A 6325-nucleotide genomic window follows, 5' to 3' on the forward strand; every position below is an offset into this window, starting at 1 on the left:
GTTCAAAAGTTCGATTTATCCACGACTTTTTACTATTGTTTTCAATACAGTTTTCAAGGGGAATGGACTTCTGTTCGAATTATCCAATATTTCGAATTATCCAAGTTCGAATTAACGAAACTCCACTGTATTGATTTTGTTTATATTATAATTGTTATTTATCCCATTATATCTGTATTATCAACAATCAAACCGTTACTAAGAGTTAAGTTTATTTTATTTGTGCGCTATGGTTAAACGTCGTGCAAACAGGTAAGTATCCCCACTTTTTTTTTCTAGTGGCGTTGAGGTTAAAAACGTTACTAGGAACGAAGAAGAAACGTGTACAAGGACTAGCATGAATGTTAAATCAATATGCTAGTTTGTAACTTGGCTGTTAAGATTACTTAGGGGCAACAGAGGGAAGGGGAACAAGACCCTCTATGAAAAGGAAGCTTAGACGGTTGTTTACCTTAATGGTATCTTCCTCAGGTTCCTTTCCCCTTTGTAATTTGCAGGCCATGGGCGCTGAGGGCCTTTATACAATCAATTGGCATCTTCTCAGGCCCGGCAAATTCCCGAAAGATGCTCTAGTTTGTAAAATTTTATTTATTTTACAATAATAATAATAATAATAATAATAATAATAATAATAATAATAATAATAATAATAATAATAATAATAATAATAATAATAATAATAATAATAACACATTTAATTTTACTTTCAGTGCTGTGAACAGATCTTAGGCAAAAATACACCATCTTGTAAACTATTAACATAACATTTACGATAGACTAGAAAAAATAATAATAGCATATATTGAAATATAGGATAATTCTCATCTAAGAAGGTTTAGGCTAAGCGTTCAGAATGTTAAAATACCAAATTTCCAAGACTCAAATGATTTTTAAAGTATGATTACAATTAAAAGATTCAGTTTCTTAATATAGATACTATTTTCAGAAGAACGTAAATTAGTTTCGTAGTTTTCATTTAATAAGAATTAACCTTTTTAAAACTTAGCCTATATCTTACTACATTACTAACTAAAATACCCATTCTTCGCATGAGTCAGATAAAATACCTATGTAAACGAACAACAATGAAAGGAAAAAAATATCGGTCATTTTCAACTACTTTTATGTAGTCCAGTAAACGCCCCCTGAGACCCTCTGGTTCGAATTTTGAAAAAAAAAAAACACCTCTCCCCCCCCCCCCCAGCCGATGGGAACTGTATTTTGAAGTCAACGCCTGTGGAATTATCACTATTCGTTTCAGCGACCCCGAAAACTATGGATTTGACACTAATATCGATCATTTCGGATTATTTTTACATTCCTCCTTCCAGTGACCCCAGACCCAAATAGGGTGAATTTGGAAAGTAATGCGATCGAAGTTTCACCATTGATCTCAGCGACCTCAAAATCTATGAACTTAACACTAATATCGGTCATTTTCTACTACTTTGACATGTTCCGGTAAAGGCCCCCTCTGAGACCCCCTGGCTCGAATTAAAAAAAAAAAAAAAACGATTCGTATTGATCTGGGGTCTGGTCCAAGGTACCCGTGACCAAAATTTGGTAACTGTATGTCCACTCGTCTGGTCCCCAGGCCGCACACAGACACACAAACAAACTCTTTCTTTTATTTATATTAGATTGCCATCTTTGATAATAACACGATAATATAAATCTGTCTGTCATCAGTTTTTTGCATATAAAGGAGTCACCTTGAGCCATCAAATTTTGTAAGTAGGTAGATCTTCATTATATCTAGTCCCATACAAAACCATTTCTTCAATTTACGGTTGGAGGACGGAAAGAATTTGGGTTGTTCAAAATTTATGGACCTTTCTGGTTGTTTCTAAAAACGCCTTGATTCAGGCAAACACAACATTCCTGTGTGTCGTCAGGCTCCGTACTCACCCGGCATGGCCCTGTGTAATTTTTTTATTTCCCAAGCTGAAAATGTCACTAAAAGGAACCCGATTTGAGTCGAGTGAAGACATCATGCTGAACGCGACGCGACGGCGTGGTTGCTCACCATTCCAAAAACTGCGTTCCAAAATGTTTCCAATGATGGCGGGAACTCTGGGAGAATTGTGTACATCACCAAGGAGACTACTTTGAAATGGATTAGTGTTTTGGATTTTCAAATCAATAAATGCATTTTTGCCAATCAAGTTTCGATATTTTTTGAACACACCTCGTAGACTGGTAACTAGTAAATTTCCCTATAGCGGAAAAAGAGACTTCCTTTGATTGATTTTTAGCAAATCTTGGTTTTAAATACACACTACAATTACTTCAGTACTTGGACTACAGGTTGTTAAGTGCAAGTCCGAAATTTGATTACCAATAATTTGGCAACCAAAGGTCTTTAACGAACCAAATGCGAAATGTTGGTAGACGTTATGAAGGTTAAAACGCATATGAAATATCATGGTTTGCTAGTTTTCGTTCTAGAGCTATTTGTCATCAAATTTAAAGTTTGAACTCAAATCCAAATCTCAAATTTGATGGCAAATAATTTAGGAAACCAAAAATTTGTAAACCATAACATTTCATATATTTAATAAACTTTTAATCCTCTAGAACCATGCCAAATTTGGTCAAGGTATAATTAATTCCACCGATTGCATCTAGTATTTTTTTAAATAAAACTTTTGCTATTTTAAATCCGAATTTTTGTGGTTAATAACTCGAAAACTGAAGGTCTCCCCTTGATCATAGGCTATATGGAATGGTACTAGACATTAAACAGCTTAGTTGTTACGTTAAATCTTGTGTTGGTAGGTTTCTTCAGCTCCAAACTTATTGTTCATGAAATGTGAATTTCGACATAGTAAAAAATAATAAGTTTAAATCCCAATTTTGATGAGCCAACCAAAGTTCTTTATAACATAATATTTCTCGTGTGTACTAATCTCATCAAAATCTATTACCATGTCAATTTTGGTCAAAACCAGGTGAGTTCCATCAATCGCATTTTAATGAAATTTCTCGACTTCACTGATTCCAAATGCAACTTTGATCGCCAATAACTCGAGAACCAAAAATCTGCACACTATAGAGGCCTAATATTTCACACAAAGATTGCATGTGTACTCGGTTTGTAAAATTCTACCATATTACTAACTTTGGTCAAGATAGGATGAGATATCTACCATGTTATTAACTTTGGTCAAGATAGGAGGAGAAGTCTACCATATTACCAACTTTGGTCAAGATAGGATGAGAGGTCTACCATGTTACAAATTTTGGTTAAGATAGGATGAGAGATCTACCATGTTACAAACTTCGGTCAAGATAGGAAGAGAGGTCTACCAATTTACCAACTTCGGTCAAGATAGATTGAAAGGTCTACAATATTACCAAATTTGGTCAAGATAGCATGAGAGATCTACCAAGTTACCAACTTCGGTCAAGATTGATTGAAAGGTCTACAATATTACCAAATTTGGTCAAGATAGGATGAGAGGTCTACCATGTTATCAACTTTGTTCAAGATAGGATGAGAGACCTACCACATTATCGAGTTTGTTCAAGATAGAATGAGAGGTCTATCATGTTACAAACTTTGATCAAGATAGGATAAGAGGTCTACCATGTTACCAAATTTAGTCAAGATAGGATGAGAGGTCTACCATGTTATCAACTTTGGTCAAGATAGGATGAGAGGTCCACCACGTTATCAAGTTTGTTCAAGATAGGATGAGAGGTCTACCATGTTACCAACTTTGTTCAAGATAGAATAAGAGGTCTACCATATTACCAACTTTGGTCAAGATAGGATGAGAGGTCTACCATGTTATCAACTTTGTTCAAGATAGAATGAAAGGTCTACCATGTTACCAACTTTGTTCAAGATAGAATAAGAGATCTCCATATTACGAACTTTGGTCAAGATAAGATGAGAGGTCTACCATGTTACCAACTTTGGTCAAGGTAGGATGAGAGGTCTCCATGTTACCAACTTTGGTCTACCATGTTACCAACTTTAATCGATAGCATTTAGTGGAATTTTTTGATTTCACTGGGTTCAAAGTGAAATGCGATGGGCAATAACCCGGGACCCAAAGTTCTGGATTGCTTTTGGATTCTGTGAATCACTAAAATTTAAGAAAATATTTAATTTCATGTTGATAGTTGATGTTTTGGTAACTAGAAACAGTATGACATCATTACTATACAAATATTAGTTACGTATAGACCCTACGTGAAACTTAGAACAGTATATGGTAACTTTGTCAAATACTCTTTGTAAAAGTTATACTCTCGCTCTTTTTCTCTTTTTATAAAAACTCAGTTCTTAATGAAACGATCTTCATGAAATCAGATGAATAATCCATTTTGACAAAGCAAGTTTAGGAAAACAACTTGAAAAAGTCATTTTACAAGGCCCAGTTTTTTTTTTTTTTTTTTTTTTTTTTTTCGAAACACGACGAAATTTCCGGTGGGATGAAGAACAAAGCTTACAATAATGGTGTTCAAAGAACTCCACTTTAAAAAACGGCAGTGATGGTAGAAAGACTAATACTTCATCGTATTTCAGCGCAAAGGTTTCGGTACTGCGGTTAACACAGGCCTAATGTTACCGATTTGATACAGAGGTGGTGTTGAGTGCCGTGAAAGCAACATTGCGGTGGGGTTAAAGAATCAGGTAAATAAAAGAAGGAACGCGAAAATAGCAACAGCATGACGATGCTCTTTCAATAAGTATCATGTATTGTAAGTAATAGCCCAACCTGCATGATGAACGCGTCATTTAAGCATTAATATTGATTTCTTTAGTGATCAGTCAAACCTTCCATTTGCTAAGAACTGTAGATGTATTACAGTCATCTCAAAATTTTGTGTATAAGATACGTAAGCAATACTGTAATTTTCAGCGTGCATTAAATTTGTTAACAAACCTGTTAGAGTGTTATACCCACTTAAAGGAAAGGAAGTGTAGGACTAGGTGGAATGAGCAAATGGTGGATGGTCTACGTGAGGATATTTTATTCACTATTTACATACTTATTTATTATTCCACCATATGGGACACTATCATCTCTGCGATCATAACTACTATGAAAAATGGAACGGAATTACTGCGTACATAACACTATAATTGACACAGTAAATAATATGTATCATAATAAGCAATAATTGCTATAAGGGAAGGAAGGGCAGGTGAAGAGAAACGATGACGATCTATCTTGGAGAAGAAAAGGTATACAGCTGTGAAATTTTACAAATAAAGTTTAATAATACATAAGAGCAGACTATGAGGTATAATGGGTGTGAGAGATGTTGTGAAGTACAAAGCAATTACCTTCTGCCTAAGGGCGCCGCTAGGCTTTGAGGACAGGGAGAGCCTTGTTAGTTACAAAAGTGTGTACTGTACATTATATAATAGAAAAAAGATGTAGTAGATAATAATATAAACGATAGTCTCGAGCAGTGTAAGGTCCAGATGACCAGAGGAAATGTGTAGCAGTAAAGTGTAAAGAGGAGACAAACGACGCGTGGTAATATTAAGAGCGAAATATGACAACATTGACACGCTTACTGGTGACTCATTATGGTCTACTCTCTCGTAGAGAATTTTGTTGGTGTGAACTAAACGTATAGTGAAAAATTCCATACGTGTTGTCAATTTCTACGAAAATTCCCTTTATCCCAATGCTAGTAATTAATGTCAAAAATTCCACGAAATGTGATTTATCCCATGGGTTGGCATCACTTGTTAGCCTTAGTTACTAATAGCTTCGTCAACATTCGTCGATTTTTGTTGCATCGTGTTGAATTTGAATTTGTAGTTTTCGTCTGCTGAGAGCGGTTTAGTGAGTGATTGTTATCGCTTACTTTTGTAATTCCATGAGACGGGCTGAAGGCTACGGCAAAATAGCCTTCAATGTTTTGTTTCAGGAGCTCTACTTCAAAATGTATTATTACTCGCTTGCAGAGTCGTAGCTACGGGGGGCGAGCGGGGCGGTTGCCCCGGGCGCTGATAGCAAGGGGGCGCCAAACAAGCAAGAAGAGAGGAAATGTGTCGGAAAAGAGTAAACGACGCGGCGCCACGTAAAAGAATTGGTGCCCTATTAAATCAATATCTTTGCCAGTTGCAAAAAAATACATTATTAATAATTTTCTTGCTCGCTCCGCTCACAACCCAAAGTTTTCAATAAGAGTTACAACAAGTTTTGACTTATACTTAAAGAAAGTTACTAGCCTATATACGATTTGTTAATGACGATGTCATATACAAGGTATCGGTGATGAGTTTGCTTAGTTAAGCATGCTTTTGTATTCAATCGGACTAATCACGATGATGAGAATGAAGGTATGAAAATAT

Source organism: Thermobia domestica, chromosome 8, assembly GCF_964235325.1.
Source record: "Thermobia domestica chromosome 8, izTheDome1.hap1.1, whole genome shotgun sequence".
NCBI classification, from domain to species: Eukaryota; Metazoa; Arthropoda; class Insecta; order Zygentoma; family Lepismatidae; genus Thermobia; species Thermobia domestica.